The following is a 25,534-nucleotide window of genomic DNA, read 5'->3' as shown; positions in this document are numbered from 1 at the left end:
GGGGCTCTTTGGAAATGACAAGCAGACCCAGAGAAAATCTGAGTTCGGGCAGAGAGAGGCCTGGTCAGCTGAGGACCAAGACTCATCCCACACCCTTTAGCATCCTGAGCACATAGATTATGTTCTTTGTCCGTGAAGCTGTTTGACTTCTTGGGGACCTGAGAAAGGGCCAGGGCTAGGGGATTTCTACAAGGCTAGCTAGTATGGGGAAATAGCTGCTCACCATCAGATTCATCAGTTAAGATGCATTTAGTTGCAAGAACATTTTGACTTACACTGGCTTTAAAATGTAGAAATTCATTATTTTATGAAACCAGGTCCAGAGCTGCAGGTGGTGGGGTGGGACCCTTCATGCATAGTATAATAACCTCATCAAGTCAAGGACGCTGATTCTTTCTGTCTCCCCACTCTACCACCCTCCGAAGCTGCTTCATCACAAGCCTGGGCCCCTTGGGTCACGTGATGGCTGTAGCTGTCACATCCCAGCAGCTGTCACGTCCAGACACAACAGACAGAAGAAGGATGGGCCCATCTCTCCCTATGCCTTCCTCTTAGGAATGAGGACACCTTCCCAGAGGACCCTGTATGGCTGGGCCCATCTCATTGGCTGGATTTGGGTCTGGCGCTGCCCCCTGAACCAGTCACTGGTGAATGTGATGGAATGACCAGGATTGGCTCCGACTTGTCATCCAGAGGTGGACTTGGCATTGGAGAGTCCATTATATCCAACATGTTCCCCCAGGTCAAGCTTCCCATATTCAGCAGTCACATGATGAGAACAGTCTCCACGTTTGTTGTCAGGCATTCCAGGCTAGGTAAAATGAATAGACACAGACTCTGCCCTAAGAGGGTTTCAGATAATAGGGAAATGAGACATGTTCATAGAAAAGAAAAAAAAAAAAACCTAAATGGAAGCCAACTGCAGTTGTTTAGAAGAATAACTAACAAACACTTGGCTCAGCACGATTCATCAGGAATTTTCTAAACATCTACTCTGTGTATAGATATAGTTTAGGTGTTACTGGGGAGACAAAAGAACATAAAAAACGCATTCTTCCTGTTAAGGGGCTTAGTTAAGGAGACAGGATATGCAGAGAAGGGGGCTGTCTTTGTCTTTCCCTGACTCCAGACAGAGGTAGGGAGGGCTCTTGGCTAGTTTAAAGGGGTATTTATGGGGATACATTTCAAAGCTTCTGCTGGGCCTTTGCATGGCTAAGAGAGAGGCCGTTAAGAGGCATCTATCAGTTGAGAAAGCTTTTCACTCTAAGTAACATAGAGCCAGATTAACTGTGCTTGAACGTCAAGGACATTTATTGTTAAGAAGTCTGGAGGTTGGCAGTCAGCTCAGCAATGTAATCAAGGTTTCAGGACTTTTCCATCTTTTCATTCTCTCACCTCTAGCTTGTTGGATTTTCATAAGTGATTTTTGCCTCACAGTGGCACCATGGCCATTGCAGCTCTAGGCATCAAATCTGTGTTCAAAGCAGGAAGAAGGAGGAAGGCCTTGCTGGGTTGGCACACCCTCCTTTTGTACATGTCCCTTTTGTCAGGAGCAAAATGTCATTCTCAGATGTCTACCAGCTGACCTCCCTCATAACTCACTGGTCAGAACTGGGCCTCCTGGGCACCCCACGTGCAAGGAGCTTGGAAATCCACAGTGAGAGAAGGAAAGGAAAGGGGGGGTTGGAAAGGCTGGGGCTTTGCCACCTAGTAGTGCCTGCCATGGGAAGTGTGGCTCAGCAATGTATCTTTGTCTTATTTCCGGCAGGAAGACCAGAGGGGCCCAGAGCGAGAGCAGAAATATGAAGGAAGGGACCAGAAGTGCCATTCAAGGTGTTGTGAATCATTGACCTCACTGTAAGAGAGTTTTTGTGCAAATGATGGAGCTGGTGGGCAAGTTTTTCTTCCGTATAGTTTAGACAGCACTCTCTTGAGAATGGATGCTGGTTTGGGTTAGTTGTGCGTGTGTATGTGTGTGAGTGTTTGATTCAACCCATTGGACAGTTAGAAGAATCCAGAAAAACAAAACACAAAACAAAACAACAGCTACCCTTAACTCCCATCTCTGGGAGATTTTTTTTTTTTTTTTTTTTTTTTTTTTTTTTTTTGCGGTACGTGGGCCTCTCACTGTTGTGGCTTCTCCCATTGCGGAGCACAGGCTCCGGACGCGCAGGTTCAACGGCCATGGCTCACGGGCCCAGCCGCTCCGCGGCATGCGGGATCCTCCCGGACCGGGGCACGAACCCGTGTCCCCTGCATCGGCAGGTGGACTCTCAACCACTGCGCCACCAGGGAAGCCCTCTGGGAGATCTTTACATGGATGGCTTTGGTAAATCTGGTGTTGTGCCTGCTTTCCATCTGCATCCCTCTACTTGTCGCAAGTATAGGGAAGAGTATGTAATATTAGGAAAAAACTGGGGGATGGGTGACTGAACTTGTGTGGAGGCATAACCTAGAGCCTTCTCTTTCAATGGTATATCAGAGAGAAAGCTGAACCTTGACCAAGAGTAAGGCTGGTGCTCAGATCACACAAGTGACACTGCATTTAAAATGTCCCTGGTCAGTGGTTTTGAGAAATTATTCTTATGACTGTAAACCTTAAGAAAGGATTCCACAGGCAATCCCATAATGTAAGGTGGATTTTGGCAGAGCTGCTCTGGTTGAGGCAGGGGGAACACATGTGCACCCCCCACCCCCCGCCTCTCCTCCCACTACCAGAAGCAAATCCTAGGCCCAGGGTTTGTGTGCGTGCATTTGGTAAGGCAGTGCTTCCAGGGGAACTGGGAAGGCAGAAGTTGAAGCAAAACAGGGAAGAGGAGAAGGCTGAGCACAGGTGGAATGCTAGGCAAAGTCTCACCAAGGGTCGTGCGTGCCTGATCTCACAGGGGACCCTGGAGTGTTAGTTAAGAGAAAGATCTTTCAATCCTAGGCAAAGGGGCTGTGGCTTTCCTACTCGTCAGCTTTGGGTTAAGGATGACCCTCACCCTCACCCTACCTGGGGCAGTGAGGAAATTTCCAGGCATTTCTTACTCAAAGGGGACAAAGCATGGCTCCAGCCTCCCCGGGGCAGGCCTCCCCAAATGAGCTGTTAGCTCTGGCACACCCAAGTCAGCGGTGCACAGAAAACAATAAAATGGGATCTGCGGGGATCTGGGCGGAGCAATGAAATCCTGCCTTTGTGGGAAATGAGACTGAAACTGGGGAGAGGAGAACCCAGGGCAGGGAGAACTCCTGGGGCCAAGGGAGTGAGCTACCTCTCCTGGGAGCCCACCAGCCTCTTTCCCTGAGCCTCATCCCAGGGACCTGCAGAGAAATAGGAAGCCTGTGGTGAAGGAGGGGCAGGGGAGGGGAAACAGAGTCCGTGGCACCGCTGAGCACTTTTCCATGGATGTGTTTTTCTTTCAGACTTTATAGTTAATTTATTTATCTGGCCACTCGGGAAGGGAAGAAAAGTACCATTTTATGAGTCTAGGACAGAATCAAAACAATAGCACATTTAGGTGCCTTAATTTTTCTGTTCCCACAGATTTATTTCATTTTATTATATTTGACAGCAGTCAACAAACAACAAATAGGGGGCTGAGTGCACCTCTCTCAGCACATAATGGTCTGTATTCTCTGCACACAGGGCAGAGATTTGTTTACCGCACACATTATTTGGAACTTGCTGCATTGATTCCTGAAAGTAACATATAGAACTTCACTCTCCCGGCACAAGCCAGCAAAACACATCCAGCGGGTGGAGGTGGGTGTGGCCACGTGAGAGGGAGGAGGGAGCCGTGAGTGAGTGTGTGTGGGACCTAGTTTCAGGGCTTGGGCGGGGTGGGGGGCGGTCGTGTGGGAGCGTGGTGTGCGTGCACGAGTCTGTGGCGTGACTGGGATCGCGTGTGAGGGGTGCAGGGGGAGGAGAAGTGCAGGGTGCGGGTAACCTTGCAGGGTCCTTGTCTTTGGGGCGGGCCAAGCACCCTGAATCTGTTAAAGCTTGCGTCAGTGTTGAAGGAGGGCTCTGGCCTCACAGGCGTGGCCACCGGGGCCATAATCTGGGCGATCTTCATGCGCCGGGCGGTCTGCTGGAAGTCTCATGGAGGTGGTATCTACATCCCGTGTTTTATTCCCACTTGTTCCAAGTCCACATCCGCTTATGCTGGCATTCCAGTCTCCACCTTACATCTCCCTTGGTCGTCTTAGTGAGTTCCCAGGGTGCCAGCATCTCTCGTGGTTGCTGCAACCCCTCCACACCCCGTTGCTTACCACTCTTGTCGCCTGGTCCCACGGGAGGATGTCTGCTCTGCCCACTGACTCCCCTGGAAGCTCAGAGGCCACCCACCTCCCCGGGTGGACACTGTGTTGGCCACCAGGCAGGAATGGGGAGGGGGTCCATTTACTAGTCACCTCCGACACAGCTGAGGCCAGGCTGTGACGCTGGCAAGACTTCACTGAAGACTTGGAAGAGCACCAGGAAATGCAGACCTAGAAGAGCAATAGACGTGGCTTCCCCCATAGCCCACAGGCCCGGGCCAGCCTCACGAGGTGTGTCCAGGGCCTGGCGCAGCCTGCAGTTCCCTGCCAGCGAGCCTCTGTGCACCAGCAAGCGGCTTATCCTTGACAAAGGCAGTGTCCACACACATGCCTCCATTGCCCTGGACCCAGATCCAGCCTACAAAGAGGCCTGGAGAAGGAAAAGGTCCCCAGCTTGAGTCCAGTCTTGTTAGTTTCTGTTCCTTGATTGCCTCTGCTTTGATGACTGACAGTCGATGAGACTAATCCTTTCAGGAGAAATCCCCCCCCCCCCCCCCCGCCACCTCCACCCTCCTTGATCTATGGCTGCAGGAAATCAGTTGCCAAAGAGTGCCAGAATCCACTGGAGAGGCTGCACTGTTTGAACTGACCTTCCCCACATTGAAGCATCAATAGCACAGAGCAGGCTGGTCCACACCCTGTCTGGCCACAGGGAGCCTCTCTGACCGTCTCCTTCCTGCAACTGGAGGGTGTTCAACTAGGACCCACAGTGACGGCTCATCCCTGACATGCTACCATTTATAGGTACTCTCTTATCTGAGTCCAGAAATGTAAAAGCTACCTCCCCGCCCCCCAGGGCAACAGCAGCGTTTGAGATCCAGGGCTGGATTAATCTCAAATGCCAATTTCCTTCCCCTGACCAAACCCCAGTCCCTGCATTCAGGGCAGTCGTGAATTCTGCTTTTCCTGATCGCATTGGGAGAGTAAGGGCTTTCTGGTCACACCCTGCAGGGCCGTTCAGGAGGGTTTCACCAGAAAGATGGAACAGTTTTCTCTAAAGGCATTTTTAAATTTCCACCTCCTTTGAGAGAGAAAACTTGGGGAAACATTGAGAGAGCAGTTATTCCAAGGTTTGTTCTTCCCATAGAAGTGAAAGCAAACATTATACATCTCATCCAAGGAACCAGGTGACGTGTGGATGGATGTAGTCAAGAATTCAGTTAGATAAAAGGTGTAGAGCGGCCACAGCAGGCCCGGCACACTGTGCAGAGCCCTTGACCACATGGAAGGATGGGTCAGGGTCCCGGCCCCCCAGGAGTTCACAGTTCCAGGAGGGTACAGGAGCATCCTCAGAGGCCCCGTGGTGAGCAGCCCAAGACAGACGCTGGCACCGGGGTCCGAGGGAGTGGCAGGGGTGGGGGAGGCAGACCAGCCCCTGCTGGGGAGAGATATTCCCAGAAGCTCCTCATCATTCTTTCTTACTGCTCAGTACTTTAGGGAAAAGAGATGCATAACACGCTGGCCTGGTCAAATCTGAGAAGTTAAAGAGGATCTCTGAGTCTAGTTGGAAATGAAAAGGGCTCTAAACACTGATTCTACCTTTTCATCTTAAAGCGAATACATAGAAAAGGCCAGAACCTGGCTAACAAGGACAGGACTCCTTCACTTTCTGCATTAAGTGAGAGTGGTACAGCACCTCAGACACAGACACAGGGGGTTTACAGAGCAGCTCAGCCTTCATCTAATATAGACCCTCCTAGCAACGGAGGGGATGCAGAAGGGTCCCCCGAACGTGCACTCGCCCTGTGACCTGTGCAGGGTCCCACGTTGCAGGTGAGGGCCCTTGAGTCTCCATGCTCTGTGCCCTCCATACCTGCCAAGGTCTCATGACCTTCCAAATGATGATCCGGCCCCTGCAGGAGGGTCAAGCAGCCGGGACAGGTCTCTCCACCGGCCCTTTATCTGCGGGCTTTGCCCTGTGCCAGGACGGGACAATGTGATGTGCAGGTCAGCGAGAGAACCAGGCCCCACCACAGCTGGTCCCGGGAACTGCACGGGCCCCATCTACTTGGCTGCGGGAAACGAGGGGCCCACGAGTGTGTTAGAGCCTGTGGACTTGATGTATCAGTGGGGAACATGTGGAAGCACTATTAGGTTTACTAGGGCAGGGAAATAAATTCATGGCTTTCATTCTGCTTAGTGTTGAATGAAACCCCAGAGAACAGAGCCCCTCCTCTCCCGAGCTCCCTCCCTGTGTTTCATCAGAGCACGTGATGCAGGAAGGACCCTGAGGGCCGGGCGTGACTGGTGCCTCCAGGGGGTGCTGTGGGGAGCACGGGCTGAGCTCACGCTGGAGGTCAGGCCCTGGCTGACCATTGACACCACCCCATCTTGGCCTGGCCCCCCTGGGGACTACAGTCAGAGGAGAAAAAACCGTGAATTGGGGTCTCAGAGCACACACTAGCCGAGCTTCAGAGCAAGCCCGTTGGCCCCTGTGTTCCTACAGAGAAGCCACAGAGCGCATGAGACCTTTACTTCCAAGTCTCTCTGTCCCAAACAGCCCAGGCCAAACGGTGCAGGTGAGTTGGAGAGCTGGGAAACCAAGGCTCCATCCTGAGCTTCTTCAGGGATCCTGTGGACCAGGGATGGTCCCAGACTCAGCAGCCTTAGGGTGATGGGACACAGTGTGGGAGCGTTTCATGAAGTGGGCACACGCGGTGGTCTCCACCCAGTCACCTTGGGGCACCCAGGTTATTCACGGAATCACACACGGGGACCAGTGACTTTGCTTGGACCCCAAGCCCCCTCTGCATTCCTCTCTGCAAAGCAGACCCTGGAGGGGAAGCTAACAGGGAAGCTCCAGATTCTTCCACTTTTGAGTGCCCGCAGCCTGATGTCTTTGGGACCCATCAGTGTCTTTTTGAAGGTTGGCCATCAGAACGTGTGTGACTTAGAAAGGTACTCTGGGCTTCCAGCCCATCTCAAGGAGGGTACTCTGAACCCCAAAGTCAGAGGCTTCCAGGAAGAAATATTTGTCTGTCTTTTTAATAGACAGGCTGAAGTCTGTGCCCTGGGGGCCTTGGGGATCACGCTTGTACCACAGCTCCCAGCCTGGCACTCATGGAGTCCAAGACCTTAAGATGTAACTTTAATGGTCTCCACTGATTCATGGGCTGCCCTCAGGCACTTAGAAAGAGAAACTTCCTTCTCATGACATGCCCATTTATTCAGGATTAGCATGTAAAACCCTAAATTAGGCAACCCACACTCGGGTTCTGACAGAGCCATTACTTTTTACGCTGAGAGAGTTGAGTTCATTTTAAATTATTGAGGCCCAGCACCTGAGTGAAGCTAGCATCTTCAAACAGATTGGGCATCTGTGGGCTCCACTAATGCAGAAACACAAACTGAATTAAAATCCATTTCTCCTCCACTGGCCAGATGCATATATACAGTGGTGCTCAGAGAGACCTGGTGTTGCTGTTAATTCTGCCAGAGCCGGTTTTCGACAGAAATCGGCTGGGTAACCAGAAGGGTGAGTTTCAGGTGAAATCTGTCCCCATGACCCAGGTAAGGAGTGGGAGACCTCATGGGTCCTAGTCCCTTTTTGCCAGTCACGGTGCCAGGCACAGAGGCCACATCCTCAAGGAGTCCTGAGTGGCAGAGAAAAGCAAGAGAAATGAAAATCACGTTACAGTAAAACAGGACAAGGAGGCAGCCCCATGGCTCGTTTTCTCAAGGCTTCCCGCTTGCGTTCCCACATGCCCACGGGCAGGACGTCAGGCAGTTGTCCATTGACGTCAGAGTGGCTTCCGGGCTCTGCAAGGCGTCCTTAATGCTGTCCTTAATGCTGTAATGCTGTGGCCAGTACTCTCTAAAGGGCAGTCACTGGTATGCTTCCTCCTGTGACCTGAAGTGTCTACCACCCCCCACCATCCTGGGTGCCCCCCATCCCGCTGCTAGATTGCTTTAAGATCAAACTTGCAGCCATTGGATAGAAATTGGCAACAGAATTGGCCAATCAGAACAGGCGAACTGCCTCTCTACCTGCCTGCAGGGAATAAGCGGTGTGGGTCACCAGCCAGCAGTCTGGGGCTGCCTCTCTCCCTGAGTGTGGGGTCCGTTCCTGGTGCTCCCACACTCTGCTGGGGCATCCATGCTCCCAGGAGACCCCTCGCCTCTCCCAGCAGTCCATGTTTTCCCTGAGAAACCCCCATTCTCCTTGACCCCCTACCTTTGCCCCTCCCCCACCCCGGCCAGGGCAGCAATACTCCTAGTTACCTGCCCACGCTGTCCCCAGTGTCATTTAAGATGATGTGTGTGACCACTCTGACCAGGGGCTAAATAGTTCTGAACTTGCCAATAATCAGGCCATTGACACGAATTGCTGATTCTGTTGTCTGCAGACATTTGAGCTTCTCTCTGAGCAAATATAACAAATATATTGATGAGATCAATGGGGCTGCAAAAGTGTCGCTGGCAGTTTTGATTTCCGGCCATTTTTCTGTTTTTTGCAGGCCTATTCTCTCTTAACCAGAGCTCCTCTGGCCAGAGTGGAGAGGTCAAAGCATGAGAACTTGTACCATGGGTAGGGGTGGTGTTTGCCTCTGAGAATTGGGGACCTTTGGGTGAGAGCCCTGTGATTGCTATATACCCTGGAGTCTGGGCCAGTGCAACTCGGGGCTTCTGGGAACCTCAGAGACCCGTGTGGGGATCAGCATTCAGCAGGCTGCCTGGAGCTGTGCTGAGCCTCCTAGGAGCCTAACTTGATCAACTTTCAGCCTGAGCTTGAACTAAATCCAATAGCGATTGGGTTGGAGCAAGAGACAGCTGGCTGCCTGGGGCCTGTGGGCTGCAGCCGTTGGGGGTGGCAAACAAGGAACATTTGAGAAGAAAAGCCCAGTCTCACCCCCTCACCCTGGTGTGAAATGCAAAACTGACAGCACATTGCAAAGACTCCTGTAGGTCTCTGTTCCTGACCTCGCTAACAGGAAGAAGCCAAGTTTCCCACTGTGCCTGTCCCAGGATGACCGGAGCCCAGCTCAGCCAGGACTCCAAAGGCCGCCTGGCCACCCCGTGCCTGCAAAGGACTCCCATTCATCTGCCGGGAAACAGGCGGCGGCACCAAGTAGTGTCGCGTTCAGTTTTAAAATGCCACAAATAACAGATTTATAGATTTTTCTAAATACATTATTTTAGCTTGACAGCATTAATCATTCATGTTTCCTTCTTTCATTTTTCTACCTGCAATGGATTATTGAAACAGAAAATAACAATGAGAAAGGCTAGCAGCAGTATCAAAATGTCAAGTTTGTACTTACAGTTGTATGGGCCCAGACAGGGTCAAGAGCCCCAATTATTTGTGTATGTACACAGTGGTACGACACGAAAGGTTATGTCACCTGCAGCTATTTTCCTGCAGATTTAAATAGGACTGTACAGTGAGCTGCTGGCATGGAACAGAGGATGGTAAAAGACTGCAAACTCTGGTGTCAGAACCTAAAATACGAATGGGGTGATTGCAAGGTGTAGCTGTGGGCAACATTGCATGTCGTGGTGCGAATCCGCTCAATTGCTTTGGGTCCTTCTAACCTGCCTTTTTCGTTTTCACAACAGGCAAAGAGTAAAATCACAGGGCCAGGCTGGGGGTAAAACCTCGGGCCTGCCTACTTGCCAGGGTGCCTTCCAGAGACCAAGACAGTGGACAGTAACCAAGCTAGCTAACCAAGGAGTGTAGATGGATGCAGGTGTGAGTCTACAAGGGGTCACGGGTGCTCTGTGGCTGATGAATGGGATGAGGAAGACCTGTATGTATCAGTAGTGATTGCTCCCTTTTAGAATATAACCCATTACATGGATAGATCTGTAGAAACAATTTGCCATTTGGTCAATAAATGCAGAGTTGACTTTTTTTTTGGTTTTTGGTCAGTGGATCACAACTCTGTTTGCTTGTAAGTATTCAGTGGGTACTTGTGGTCAATAGATGAATGGAATTGTATATGGGAGTAATATAGTAGATTCTGCCAAGTCCTTTCACAGACAGCTCACATTCCTCTGATTCCCTCCGTCACCCAACAAGATATGTTCTAGCCACAAATAACAACAAAAGAATAGGTCGAGGCTTGGAGGTCAAGCAATTGTTAAGGGTCACTCAGCTATTAATTAGCAAAGAGGGCTCAACCCCACTGTTCAGATTTCTTTATCTTATGTGCTGTGGGTAAACTGTGAGGATGCCCCTGCAGACCCCACCTCAAGGGCTGGGGAACCTGAGTAGCTTAACTGAGAGTGAGGTCAGCCTATATTCTATCCCTGGTTTGCAGGCTTTGAGAAACAACAGGCTGGATGGAGCCTGTGGCTAGAGAGGAGACCTTAGAAGGCAGTTATTCTCAAAGCCAACATACTTTGTGGTGCCACAGAAATGCTACCTCTAGGCAGACAGGGATACAGAGAAGTATCTTTGAAACCTTAGCCTGTCTAGTAATTCCTTAACTGGGCACCATCCTATCTCTCCACATTTATTGCCATATCCTCAAACTCTCCATACCCCAGCCAACCTGCTCTCCATCAATGTTTGGGGACATGTCCCACATTTTTGCCAGTTCTGTCCCTACTGCCCTAGGTGGCTTTCCTCTCCACCCTCTACCCGCTTCTTTCCTGCTGTCAAATCTTTGCCCTCTTTCTTGGCCCTGCTCAAGGCTCCACCCCCTCCAGGAATATTGTCAGGCAATTCTTCCTGTATTAGGACTAATGGAAGAAACCAAGGTTGATTCCTGTGGACTTAAGCAGAATGGAGAACTTATATAGGATTAGAAGGATCCATAGATATTGCTAGGAAACAAAGGGAAAAGGTGTTTCCAGGCCTCACAGTGTGATCTACTGAATGGGTGAACTGAATGGGTGCACTATATTATATCCACACAAGGAAGGAAGGACTGATGATGCTACAACAGGGGTGGGGACCTTGAAAACAGTGTGCTAAATGAAAGTAGCCAGTCACAAAAGGCTGCACGTTATATAATTGAATTGATATGAAATGTCCAGAGTAGACAAGTCTATAGAGACGCAAAGTAGATGAGTGATTGCCAAGGTCTGGAGGAAGAGGGGGATGGGGGGTGATTGCTAATGGTTGTGAATTTCCTTTTGGGGATGATGGAAATATTCTGAAATTAGTAGTAATTGTTAACTCTGAATATACTAAGAACCATTGAACTGTACACTTTAAAAGGGTATACTTTATGATATGTGAACTATAGATTAAAAAAAGAATGATGGGACTGCACAAGATGCTCTCAGGGGTATCTCCTCATTCCCCTCATCCCTCATCTGCTTCCTTCTCTCCTGGTGAACAGCTTGCTTGCTTTTTTTTGCTCCGCAATCCACACGAGAGAAAATAACCTCCCACGCCTCCTGAATTTAAATTTTCTTTGCACAAGGGACCAATCAGAAGGAGACTAGGATCTCTTAGTCCCAAATCTAAATTTTCAGGAAAGGAACTAATTGGCCTGGATTGGGTCAACCATCCAACTACAACTGGGGTTGGGAAGAAGGAGGGTTAGGTAGTGTGTCTTCTCATATAGAGTGAGAGGAGAAGAGGGAGGGGGAAGTGCAGACCATCCAGTGTGAACCATCCACCGCCATCTTGATCTTCTAATATACTGCTAAGGGATCCAGACCTGTTATGTAGATAGATGTAGACATAGACATATAGATATTCTTCTTAACTCTTGTGCGTTATTTGGCTACACTTTTCTACCTCGCACTTCTTGACTTCTAACACTTCTTTCCCTGTTTTTCTTTTTTTTTTGGCTATAAATCTTATTTTCTCAATTATATTAAAACTTTATCAGGCACACAGGTTATTATCTCCTTTCATCCCTCCCTTTATCTTTTATATCTCATCTATAGCATCAGATATAGCCCTGGAGGTTTACACTAGAATTCAATGTGGGGAGTGGGGTTTAGTTGGGCTTGGATCCAGATTTTACAAAATTATACAATTCTAGAGGCCCTCTTTAAGAATACGTTTTGCATACAAAAATGGAATTAGAAATAAATATTTACTTAAGAGAAAATAAGTCATCAAAAAATACATTTGAAAAAGCCGACAAATATCTCAGAAAATAGCGTATTTAATCAATTAATTTTTATTACCATTCTGACACAATCCTATAGTACATTTTTTCCTACTTTTTTTGGGGGTCTGTGTTCTCTTTGATCAACAATTTTATAACATCATCTTTTAGAGTGGGAATAGAAAGATTCTTCTAGCATGCATAAAGCATTCACATCCACACTCAGCTGGATTTGCTGAATGACGTGATCCTGCAGATTTGTGCCTTACTAACGTAAGATTTCTCATACGTTCTGTTTTTCTTATTCTTCATTGTAAAGGAAAAGGAAGTATGGTGTGTTTATAATAGTATGGTTTCTGTTAAATATATCTCTAATAAGAGAAGACTTCCTCTTTGACTAGGCATCAATAATAATTGATCCTACAATAACAATTCTACATGTCTGATGATTGGAAGAATTTCCAGAGATGAGCTTCTGGCTCCATACACCCCAAACCTTGTTAACCCTCCACAGTCCACATATTTCTTGTGTAGGTGCCATGGGAAACATGCATATTTCAATAGAGACTCTGGTCCTGCAGTTCCACGGCTGGCATGGGGTAGATTGGTATAAAGAACAGAAGAAGTATTCCTCAAATCACTCCTATGAGCAAGCACACGACTACACACGGAAGTGACTATACATCCATACATAAATGCATCTCTCCAAGCCCTAAATGAATGTAAACAACCTCAGCTTCATCTTAGATCTCAAAATGCCCATGGCCACTCCACCTCTAACCTATGCAAGAGGACTTATGGTGAAGGGGAAGTTAAAGTGGAAAGAGACAGTGTTCTCAACCAACTGTGGTTAAAACCTCTAAAATCTTCAAAAACACATGACTATGTGATCACATTCAGGGCTTTCAGGAGGCTGTGCAGGGAAGGTGCCCTGAATTTAAGCTGTGTCAGCTTCAAGGTATAATCACTTCTTTTCACAGTGTGATTTTGGATGTTAGAGAAGGGGGAGATGGGTGTACTTGTTGGATGGATTGTAATGGGGTACACTTTTTCTTTTCTTTTCAAATGAAGCTAAGAGTTATGAATTGGAATGGAACAGCCATTGATCTTCGCCCAATCTCTTGAAGCAGTGTCCTAAAAAAATGGAAGAGAGGATCCATCTTTCTCGGATATCAACACAACTTTGTGTCTACTGCTTAGCCCCCAGTGAATATCTGCTCAGAGAACTGGTGTTTCTGATAAACGGATAGATGGTTTCATGGATGAGTGCCATGACTCTTGATGCGAGGATCAAACAAGATAATGGATCTAAAAGCCTTTTGTAAATAGAAAGTTGCTCTACCAAAAATAGGTCTAACAAAAGAGTTCAATTTGCTTAAGATATTCCTTATACCATAGAAGAGAATCATTAATATTTTTGGATAGCAACCTTCTCACCCACCATATCAATTAGAAGGAGGCAGTTATTTTCAAGTGTGGGGGTGGGGGGTTATCTAAAGACTGCTGCTGACTCATGTTGTCCTTTGTCATCAGGAACATGTGAGGAATGGGAAGGAGGTACCCCAAACCACAGCCCAGGTTTTAAATAATGTCAATATTTTCAGAGGGGTACCTGCCATGAGCTGAAAATGCATTTTGAATACTTAATAAAAAGAAGATATTAACCCATGGATGTTCCATTTTAAAGTGAGACTTATCTTCTCCTCAGCACCCCCAAAGCCCTGCCCACCAGCCTTCTGTCACTCTTAGTCTGTCCAGGACTTTTATTTGAGGATGACTTAGCAAAATAAAATAATGAGTCAGCCAAGCATGGGAATTGTTTTATCAGATACATGTGCAAGGGACAAAAGACCCACAGAAAGGCTTACCTAAAAAAGAGGATTTTCTCATTGGAATATATAAGTGGAAACTCCAGAGTTAGATGGCTTTAGGCACAGCTGGATTTAAGGTATACGTGATGTCACTAGGACTTGGTCTCTCTCCCCGCTCAGCCCTGCTCTGCATGGTGGTAAGGAGGTTAACAAAAGCTCTAGATCTCCATCCTATTAGGTTCAAGTCCATTGGAAACCAAAAGAACTTCATTCTGGAAAGTCATGGCTCTTAAGCCATGATAATAAGCTCATAGGCCCATGACTGAACAAATTGCTGTGGCCAGTGAAGCATGGTGATGTGATTGGTCAAGACTGAGACCTCAGCCCACACTGACAACGTGGACTGAAACTGGGGAAATTGTGGTCCTGCAAAAAGCAGATGCTGGGTGGAGGGCTCAACACCAACCAACCACTAACTAATGGCTGTTCTCTCCAACCTCACTTTGAAATGATTGTTCTGAGACTTAAAAGCAGAAGGACCAGGCTCCAGTACCCACTATAAAGATGTCTGAACTGTCCTCCGGGGTGATCAGCTTGGGAGAGCAAGGAATCACTCCACCAAAAGTTTGTCTTAATCAATCTACCTAAGCAAAGATGACAGCCCCACACCCCTGATCCATGGTGTATATGTGTATAGATAAAACGTAGTTACCAAAGACAGCTGTTCATCGTGATTCTTCACAAAGGTGGTATAAACAGATCACTGCCAACTGAAAGTTTTAATTAGATTAATTCCAGAATGCAGTTGAAATGTGGTGAATATTGATTATAATGGCCTCTGTTTTAAATATAATTAATTCATGATCTGCATAATTGCTCATTACCTGTACCTTAATTATGGGGCATAAAACATTGTTTATCACTACCATAGTAAGAACGGGGAGACAGGCTTGCTCTGATATCTTAGGGCCCTTGGTATTTTTGTTGAAGAGAGCAATGGGCATTTCATTTTCTCTAGAGCGAAAGAGAGAGAAAGGAAAAAAAAAAAAAAACCCAAAAAACAAGCTGTGTCTCCAGTGACAACCAGTATGCAGAGACAGCCTGATAAACACAGGGCATTTATGATTCTTTTATGACTACATTTTCTGACAAGATAAAGTAAATACTCTTTTGTGGGACTTTACAACAGCACAAGGCTAAAGCTACTGTCCAAAGACACTGAAAAATTTGTGTATAAATAGACTGTGTTTGAGGCTGGCTCATGGACAAGGAGGATAGCCCAGCAGTTTGACAATTTTCATATAATACCATGAAAAATTTCATGGTTTTTCTTCATCTTACTGCTAGTACCAGAACAATACATCTTTTCTGGGGAAAAAAATTATATAAATCTATGATACTTTCTGTTTTTTCCCATATACCATAAATTCTAAAGGTAGTTCATGTGCCTATTACTGTTAGCCTATTTTTTTTAACGCCCAAGCAACAAAACCTGAAAACCATTACATATGCAACAATATCATGTTGCCAGGAAATCTGAGTTAGGCGAAATTTTAGTGATTTTTGATTCTGGAGGATTTTTTAGAAGTCCTTTTACACAGATCGTGTGGGGGATGGGTAAGACAAGGAGTAGTCTGTGGTCATCCCTGTCTTTGCATGAGCTCAGGACTTTCCCGTGGAAGAGAGGGGCACCCCAGTTTGAGGAGCTGTGGATGAAATCTACATATAGGAAGTGACTTCATTCTGTCATAGAAGCAGAACAAGATGAAGGGAGGGACAGCCAGGCAGCTACCAGGGCCACCTTTTGTTAATTGCTGTTCAACCTTTGTGGGAATATTTCTGGAAGGGATTTAGTTACCCCAGGCCACAAATCTTTACCCCCATGGCCAACTGGAAGTTTGTCACACTGTTTCTGAAGTAGGAAACTCCTTACAACAGAATCTCTTTCAAGGCCTTGCCCTTGTAAGTCATTCTTGTTCATGTTTTTGTGATGCATGCACACAAGTCCCATGTCTTCAATCCTCAGACCAGTCAACTGAAGTGGGTGGTGTAGCCACTGAAGTAATCAACTAAGCAATGCATTGTAGTGTGCTATTTACCAAGGACAAGTGATGTATTTTACCTAAATTTACAAACCTGTATTAAGCCCCCAGGAGTCTCTGGAAATTGAAACAAACAGAAACTTTTTAAAAAGTAGACAATAGAAGATAAGGGAGAATTTTTTCTGAAATAAAAGCCAGAAAAAAAAATGATTAAATGTTTTTAGCAAAGTGTTTTAGTCACACCCATGTAAGTTTCTTTTATCTTTAGTAGGGTGAGAGAATGGTTAATAGAATCCAGGTCCGTGACCAAAAACAAACAGAAAATGAAGTAAAAGACAATTCCAGATAAATTAAAATGCTTTGTTCGGAGTAGGTATTGCTTCCTTTATGCTGATCATAGAGACAGAAGCCTACAGTTTCTCTCAGTAGCAAATCCTGTGTGGCCTTACTAAATACAGGTTGACAGATATGAAGAGGCTGTATGGTGGGAGCCTAGCATGCCATGTTTTCTGTGTGGACCCCCACCCTGGGGACAGCTCAGAGCCCCCAGGCAGGCGTTGTTTACTCCCTCTGCGATGGGAATGCTATCTTGCCAGACTCATGGAATAATGTATTCGTTGGCTCCAGCTGCTCACCACTCAAAAGCCCATAAAGAGGCAATGTAGGTGGAAAGGAAAGTTTGCTTTATTTTGGCTGCCGGCAACCGGGGGGTAGCAGGGGACGGTGGACTCCTGTCCAAAGGCCGAGTCCCCCTCCCCAGACAATCAGTGGGCAAGAACTTTTATAGACGGAGGGAGGGTGGCTACATGCAGAAACAGCCCAGGTAACTCTGACAGTCATCTTGAAATTGGTCTTTGGTGGTCTGACCAGCGTCATCTTGACTGTTTTCAAGTACAGTCGATCTTCAGTTCCAGGGTGGGTTTGTTCCCATTTCCTTGAGGCCAGTTCTCAGATTGTAGCAGCTGATGTCATGGCTACAGTCTGGGCATCATGTAGTTAACTTCTTCCACCTGGTGTGGTTTCAGTATCTACAAGATGGCTCACAGGATATGGCTCAGAATATTATCTATAGCCCTTGAGGAGGAACTAAAGGTCCTTGACTGTATGCTTACTGAATAAACTCTCTTTGGTCTCCTTTGACTGTTTTCCTTGGCTTCTGCATTTTCTCACTTCTCTAATTAAACTTATTCTTTGGCTAAAGTTTTTCCACAGACAAAAGGCAGGTGGAGGACGTGGAGGGGAAGGACCACAGGGTCCTCTGCTCTGTTTCAATAACAACGTGCCCAGAACTGGGTAGCTTAAATAAGACGCATTTATTGTCTCACGGTTCTGTAGGCCAGAAGTCCGAGATCAACGTGTCGGCAGGGTTGGTTTCTCCTGAGGCCCTCCTCGGCTCACAGGTGGCTGCCTTCTCCCTGTGTCTCCCCACGGTCTTCCCTCTGTGTGTGTCTGTGTCCTGTTTTGTCTTATAAGGACGCCACTCATATTGGATTAGACACCCCCCCTAAAGTCCTCATTTTAACTTAATTACCTCTATAAAGACACCAATACAATCACATTCTGAGGTGCTTGGAGTTAAGACTTCAACATACGAATTTGAGGGTCATCGATAGCAGCCCATAATAATAGTAATGTGGAAAATGTGAGCAGAGGGAGGGGAAACTGCTTTGTGAATTATAAACTATTAGGTAACTACAAAGACCCTGCCCTTATCCCCACCCAGTATGACACTGCTGGGTGCATTTAGACCAGTAGTTCTTTGTGGGGGGAGGGTGGGATCTTGCCCCCTAGGGGACATTTGGCAGCATCTGGAGGCATGTTTGGTTGTCACAGCTGGAGGGGGGTTGCTACTGGCCTCTAGTGGGTAAAGGTCAGACAGATCTCAAACGTGAATATTGCCAAAGTAAAAAACCTTATCTAGAGGGACCTGCCCCTTTTCCTTTCTTTTTATTTAACCTGCCCACCTGGAGGAGGAGGAGAGTGAAGGGTGAAAAAGAGGCAGAAAGCCTTCTCTGGGCAGGGTCCTCACTACCAGATGCTGCCCCGCTAGCTGGGTACGTGTCTGACCCCAGACCAGTTGGCGGAGCCCAGGCTGCCGCAGTGTTTCTCTGAGATCATTTTTCTGCAGATCCACTTTCCCCATTAGAATTATGATTACTTCCCTCTTCAGTTTTCTAGAAAGCTCCTTGAGTGTCCAAAGGGCTGATAACAAAATTGATGATTTAAGTGGGAGCTACCTCCACAAAGGCTGCAAGCAGCTGGAAATATCCTGCTCTGTGTCCTGCATCCAACCCAGCCTTAGGCCTCTGGATTCCTTCCCCTCCCATCCCCTCCTGCCACATCTAAATTTAGCCCTCTCCCCAGTGACTCAGGGAGAGATCGCAGCACTCCTTATATCCTGTGATGTGGATAGAGCAGGATTACCTCCTGGTAGTAAATGGGACCTGGAAATGGCAGGGAGGGAGGGGGAGTGCACGGGGATCCACAGAGGTTGGCAGACCTCGGAGACCTTGCCCAAGGGCCCAGGGATGTGGAGGAGGTCCTGTTCCCCCACGTTCGTTCTGGGTCTCTGGGAGGGTTAGGGAATGAACACCTCCATCCAGCAGGCAGGGCATGATTCAGCCCATCCCACGGGCCACTGTGCCAGGCCTTTGGCTTGGCCTTCTGCCGCTTGGCTCCTTTATATGCTCAGCAGCCTCTGGGGTTTCCCTTCTCCTGATGTGCTAGTCCTGGGATGAGAAGCCCTTTGTCCTCCAGCTAGCCTCCTGGAAGAGCAGGGAGAGGAAAGTGTTTGTAGTTGAGTCTGTGTCTCAGGCTGGGTTCCCTGGAGAGGCACAGGTGGAGAGCTGCAGGCAGAGGTTTATTGGGGGAAACCCTTATGCAGGGCAGGAGTGGTCAGAGGCAGGAGCTGACCCCGATACCTCACAAATGAGACCTCAACTGGTCCCACAGGGTGCTGGCTTGGGGGCTGGGAGGGACCGCAGAGCTGTTCCAAATTGAGCACAAGGCTGGACTTTTGCACCCTCGCATTGACTGGTCACTGCTGTGGGCCCTCCCCTGGGAAGGGCATAACCTTCAGAGAGAGCCCATCCCAGTGAGCGGTAGGCTGTGAGCCAAGGCATGGGCACCTGAAGGCTGGGTCTGGGCAAAGCACCTCAGCATCGACTCCAGCCTCTTTAACAAATCGAGAGTTAGTTACTTAAGAGGGATGCTATCAACTGGCCCTCTCAGGGTCACCCCACTAAATAACAAGTACTTTCACTTTTTGCTGAGACTCCCACTTTGTCATCAGAGCATCCAGGAGAAGCAAAAGTAACAAAGGGAGGGAAACACTGTTTTCATGGCAGAAAGGGACAGGGAGGGCTGAGCTAGGACAGGTGGCTGGGCTGCAGGACCTCCTTTCCCAGGCTGCCCACAGAGGGGAGGCCCCCGCATCTGGAGAGTGGCTTTGGAAGGTGGGAAGGAGACCATTGGGGTGGGGGAGGAGCAAGAGTACCATGGTCAAGCGACCATCCGAAACATCACTAAAGTCACTATTTCATGAATTCATCGGATGATTAAATGGATGACTTTATGGAAGTCATCGTGAGGTGGAATTAAGCTGGCGGCAACTAGGGCTAAACTGTAGTGTGTGCTTGCCACGTGCCAAGCCCCACTACAAGCCTCTATGTGTGTGATAACCATCCATTCCCACTGTGCCCTGCCAGGCAGATACCAACGTTAACCTCTTGGTACCTTCACTTCCTCACTTATAAAATGGGGCAAAGCAGCCAGTCTAAGTCACTTAGCTCGTACCCAGTAGAGCTGGGTGTTAGCCAACCCCCCACCCCCTGTCCCCACTGTACTGCCTGCAAACGCTGTCCCTGTGCTGCCTTCAAAGGACAGGGATCGTGTGGGGTGAGGCTGAGACAAGGCAGAGGGGGCTTTTGAGGACCCTCAGGTATCTGCCTGGGATTCTGGTTACCACACCCACAAGGAGGGATAGTTTGATTTTACGAGTAAGCCAGAAACCACCATCCCACTTTGTAAACCAGGAAACAGGCTTAGCTTAGGGAGTGTCCCCCTGCTAGTGGAGGTGGAGAGAGAAGGTACTGGGGCCTTTCAGAGGGACATATGCTGGCCTATGCTGAACCCAGATATTTGTAGGTCTCTTGGAAATGAATGATAAAAGTGCCATTTTCTATTGCTGTAACAATTACTGTCCAGTAAAATAACAACATGCATTCCCATCATAGTGTTCCAGAGTGGGGAGGGGCTTTGAGAATACTTGCTCTTTCTCCACTCCTTGCAGACCGGGGACCTGAGGTGTAGAGAGAGGAAATCACTTGCTTAAGGATGCACAGCTGGTTAATTAGGTCCCCATGTTTCTGTCACCAAGTAACCATCCTATTGATGAAGCAAACTGTTTTGGAGGGTGGGGGAAGAGGAGGGGCTTGCTCGATTATCAGAGAAATCGATCAACAGAGTCACCATTTAATTAAAAAATATATCAAAAGCTTTCTTGATAATGATCGACCTGTTACACTACAGCAATTAAAATGGTGATTTTATTTACTGAGTTACTGCCAACTCCTATGATTTTTTTTTTTGTAATACCCTTGTGATAACTCAATTGGAAATGTGTGGTAAGACGCAGTCATGATAATGCCTTTTCTTAAGATAACTTGTGCCATAGCCAACCAGGGAGTTTATCTGATGGGTCCGTTGTACAACTGAGGTCCCCTCTGTGCCATTCTGTCTCCAATGGCTCTAGAGGGACCGGTTAGGAGTCTTCAAAGGGGCCTGTCTTTGAACTGTTGAAACACACACGCACGTGTTCAACAGCTCTTTAGCTGCTGCACATTAGAGGCAATTAGAAATGGATGCTTTTTGAGATTTAAATATTAAGTTTTTAAAATTAAGTTTTCATTTAAAATTTCACAAAACAGAAAACACCCTCCCACACACTCTCTAATCCCACTCTCTAGACATTCTCAAGGAGTGAAAGCTTAGAACTCTCCAAGCCGGCAAGCCCAGATGATTCCTGGTGGCGGCGGGTGCTTGTGTTGTGGCACGCAGAGGCTTATAGCCATGTGGGTGCTGGGCTTTCAAAGGGGAAATGATGAGCCGCCATTCTCTGAAATGTCAATTGGCCCCCATTTCCCTAGTTATGAGCCCCAGTACATTTGTGTCTCAAGATGTTTTGTTGGACAATGGCTGAGAAAGAATTCCATAATCAATTAAATTTGGGAAATGCTACATACAATACTGCCCTCTTGGATTAGCATACTAAAAGCTCTGAGATGTTCTGAGTCAATAAATCAATTTAGTTTTTGGTTCATCATTTTTCCAATTTATCGGACCACAGTACCCTGTCTTCTTGTCATACCTAGGAAACACTTGAAAAATCCGTTTTGAAAAACTCTTCATTGGGCAGAACTAGTCTGAAACTGATTATTAATCAAAAGAGGCATGGCAAGAGAACGAACCATCTGCCAGGGGTCAGGAGACCTGGATTCTGGTCTAGACTCTTCATTAATTAGGTCTGTGACTTAGGGGAAATCACATTCCTATGGAACTTAGTTTATCTGCCTATAAAATAAAGGGCTAACGTTCGAGAATTCCTAAGGCCCTTCTGGGTCTGATAGACAATGATTTTTCTGATTTGCTGAGGCTCAGTGGGCTGTCTGCCCTTTCATCACTTATCACTGCTCACATTGGCAGTCTCAGGCTCCATCCTGGAATCTCCCAGGCCAGGCGAAGTGAGTCACGGTCCTGGAGCACCAGTCTCACTGGGATGAGGTTGCCACCTGTGTGTGCCCGGCCTACCATAGGGTGATGGTAGCATGGTCAGTGCCTCTCTTGGGATCCCACCTTTCATGTAGATCTCTGTAGTAAGTGCTGCAGGAGAGAGGGGGCACCCTGGCCCCTCTGTCCCTGGAGCATGAGGTCTAGATAGGGAAAGAAGGCAGGCCCACATGCACACAAGTGACCACACCCAGCAGTGGGTGTTAATGAGACAGGCTGGGACCTGGGACCCTTTGCTGCAGTCTTTGCACCTGGACAAACATCTTCTCGAGCAACAAAATACAGAGAAACTATAAGGGACTAAAAATAACTGCGTGCATGTGCATTTGGGGCAAATTATGGACAAAGAGATAAAAAGAGACCAAAAACCCAACTGCCGCCTCTGAAAAGCTGGGAGAAAAGCAGGGTAGTGTGCATGTCCCCTGCACACAACACCACCCAAGGGGTGGGCAAAACACCTAAGCCACCCCTCTGGCCCGACCCCTGGACCCACTCCTACCTTCACCCCATATAAGGTACCAGCTCGCCTCCCCTCGGGGGGCAAGCAGGCAGGGGAAACTCTTACTTGTTCTTGCTCCCCCCTGCTGCAACAGGCGCCCCAGTAAAACCTTGCCTGAATGTCTTGTCTGGTCTCTGATCAATTTCTATTGATTAAGGAGGCCAGGAACCCTAGCTGGTAACACGAACAGTTAGCAGGTGCTTGGGGAGATCCTAGAGGGAGACTCATGGGGGCCAGGTGATCATGGAGATCCCACACAGGCTGGAGGACTCAAGCAAGGTGGATTGGATAGCAATGAGGATGGCCTGAAAAAAGTCACTGGGGCAGAACTGCACGAGGCCTCTTTGGAGGAGTTGGTGAATCTCTGTACTGATGTAAGTTGTAGTCAGGAAGAGTGGGAAATGATGTGGAACCAGGGGCTGCAGAATGACAGTGAAAGCCTATAAATGTCATGTGATCAGGCTCTAGGGTTGTTCAGGCAGTTGGGAGCCATTGAAATTTCTTAAGGAAAATGGTATTTTAGGGACACGATTGGAGCTTGATGATAGAGCAGGCACCATCCGTGAGCTTCAAAAATGACCCCAGACGTGGAGCCCTGGATGAGTGTTAGCCCTGCTTCCCAGCCTGTGGGTTTGCCCAGGCTCAGCACCCCACAGGCGAGAGCACCTCAGGACAGAACGCCCGGTGCCAGCTCACACTCCAACGAGAGTGAGCAGTAGGAACTCAGTTCCTCCAGGCTCAGAAGCAGTGAGTTTGAGGCAAGAATATCCCAAGAGCAGAAGATTTGGGGGAGTGGGAAGGAGCCCTGCCAATTCCACCTTAAAGCAAGTGAGCTCTATCTGCCACTTCTTCACAATTCACCCGTGCCTCGGGTTCTGATAAAGAGGATGCGTCGTCACGTACGATTTTTAACGTCAGCGATCATAAAAAGGAACAGAATCTAATGGCTGATGCCATGGGGCGTAGGAAAATGAGTGAGATGCTTGGATAAGGGAGGGAGATACAGCTTCTGTCCCATAAAGGCCACAGGAGGTAGCTGGACACTCCTGGGGAAACTTTTCTTTCATTCTCATGAGCTTCATTTTCAGGAACACAGAGTAGGCAGCTGTTATAGTAACTTTTAAAATAATGACTAAAAGACCAAGTTTTCTGACCTCTTGTCTTAGTAGGGATGCTGTTAGGGTCTAAGAATCAGAGGACCTCATCTTTCTCAGGGGGTATCTGCTCTCTTCTGCTTCGGTCACTTACGAGCCTGGACAGCCACGTCCACACCGCCGGAAGGGCTCTTCTGAGGGGTTGCCCTAAGCTCAGTGGATTGATCAAGGACCCTCCGAATCTGGAAAGACTTTCTCAGACACCTTATGCTGGTTCTCCGTCCTTCCCCGCCATATGCCACGTTAGGCCCTCCAACCTCCACCACGTACCACCAGGTCTCTCTCCTCCAGCCTTGCACGGAGGCTGCTGAAACCCAGCGGCTGCTGGTCCACTCACCCTGTGATGACTGGACACATCTGGCCCAGGTCTCTGGGAGCAAATCCTGAAACACTTGCCTTGGGGGTTCTGTTAGAAAGTCGAACAGATAGATGAATATGTACTAGTTACTATGCTTTTGTTTCCAAGTAATCGGAACTCTAACTCAAGCTAGTAAGAACCGTAAAAGGGATTTATTGGCTCAGGCAATGGGGAAGTCCAAATGTAGGAAGGACTTTAGGGCCAGTTCAGGGCTTTCCTTTCTGCCTCTCTGCTCTGCAGCTTGCGGCCCCAGCTTCATCTCATGGCTAGCACCTCACTTTGAGAGAAAGACGGCTGCCAGCAAATCCTGGGGTGATGTGTTTTCTTGACCAAACCCAGGGAAAAAGAGAGAGGAGGGTTTCTGCCCTAGAACAGTGAGAAATCTCCTTTTATAGGAGTTCTAAGAAAACCTCTTTTCGTATCTCACTGGCATGAAATGGGACCCAAGACCATCCTTGAGCCAATGGCTAAGGGGCTGGGCTTTACTGCTTGTCTTACCAATCAGTGCCTCCCACCAGGAGCAGGGGAACTGGTCAATTCTCAGCTACACATCTGATACAGAATGAAGGAGGAGCAATTCTACAGGGGGAAAGGAGGGAATTTTTAGTTAAAAAAAGGTTTAAACTGGATGCTGGGGAGGCAATCAGGAGCTGACCATTATCAGAAGTTTGACCCCATGTGGGATCCTATCCAATCAACCATCACTTCTGAAGTACTACTTGTATACACACACCATAACTGCTCCCTTGTGTGTGTCCCTAGATCAGTTAGAATGCTTCTGGTGGCAAGTAACAGAAAATCCTGACTCCAGCTGTCTTAAATAATAAAAGAATATATTATGTCACATTCAGAGGTAGGGTGTACCCAGGAGATGGCCTCAATAGTCACCGATGACCCAGGATACTCCCATCTCTCTTCTCTCCTGTCCTCAGTATCTGTTTCACCTGAAGGCTGCTTCCCCTTATATTTACAAGGTGGCTGTTGCAGCAGCAGATGTGATAACCAGAGAAACAAGGAGAAGCCATGTCTCATGGTTCTCTCTTGGGAGAGAGGACATTTTCCCCAAAGTACCACCCTCACTGAGAGACTCCCACTCATGGTTCATTGGCCAGAATTAGAAGATACATGGGACTGATTTAAAATTAAAACGTCGTGGCTGGAATGGATGTTGGACACTATTGCACCTAGTTGGATAAAATAATAAAATTTGTACCTACTGAGTAGGTACAAATGAAGTGTAGCTTCTCTACATTGGGGCAGGTCTGGGGAAAACCACCTACTTCCTGATATGGAAGTGCTTCCATTCTGCCAAACCTAGGCTCAAATCCCTACTCCATTACTCAGTAGCAGGTGGCCTCTGGTGGCATTTCTTAACCTCTCTGGGTCTCAATTTTGTCCTCTGTAATCAAAGGGGTAATAATAGATCTTGATTATAAAAGCTTGTGAATATCAGTGGAGCGATCCCCTTGAAACACCACCCGCCTTGGCACACAATATTTCTCAGAAACAAGTAGTGGGACTTTCCTGGCATGTCCTGAAGCTCCTCTGGATCTGTCTGCTCCAGCGTGGATT

Source organism: Mesoplodon densirostris, chromosome 19 (assembly GCF_025265405.1).
Source record: "Mesoplodon densirostris isolate mMesDen1 chromosome 19, mMesDen1 primary haplotype, whole genome shotgun sequence".
NCBI classification, from domain to species: domain Eukaryota; kingdom Metazoa; phylum Chordata; class Mammalia; order Artiodactyla; family Ziphiidae; genus Mesoplodon; species Mesoplodon densirostris.
The sequence above is the reverse complement of the archived record's forward strand: the minus strand, read 5'-3'. Positions refer to the sequence as shown.